Consider the following 595-nt stretch of genomic DNA (forward strand, 5'->3'; position numbering starts at 1 on the left):
GCTTGTAACAAAGTCTTTCACAGTCACCACTGAGGACTAACCATCACCTTTGAATTCAAGTGTTTCTGTTTCAGAAGTCCCTTCTCTGTTGTAGTCATGCAGCTTGTTTGTTGATGGTTTTGGTCACAAGTGCTAGACTGAGCTCTTTCCTGAGCATGTACAGATGGATGAGTCCCTACTGACTTTAAGTCTACTCTCTTCTTCTAAAAGTGGAGATCAGGATCTTGTAGGAAGTCTGCTAGGGGAAAATGACATATTAGGAGTGATTTCTCCTTTCCCCACTTCCAATTTTCTTCATTTAGGAGTAAGTCCATTGAAGTAGTTCTTGGGTAGGGAGAATACACCCCCATGAGGCCTGGATTAATTTCATGTAGCCTTTTATTCTTAAGCACACATTTAGCATCCATTTCCTTTTCCTTTTTGGTGCTACTTTTAAGCATTATTTTTGTGGGGTAACAAAAATATGCACAGTGATACACAGTGATGAAGACTCGTGTAAATTGTTCTTCGAGTTATGTAAGAAGGGGGAGGGCTTTCTATGAAAGGCTGCAAGCTGTGTGATATAAATGTGGAGGTTATGAGTATTTGAGCTAAA

The sequence above is a fragment of the Alligator sinensis genome, unplaced genomic scaffold (genome assembly GCF_000455745.1).
Source record: "Alligator sinensis unplaced genomic scaffold, ASM45574v1 scaffold861_1, whole genome shotgun sequence".
Taxonomy (NCBI): Eukaryota; Metazoa; Chordata; order Crocodylia; family Alligatoridae; genus Alligator; species Alligator sinensis.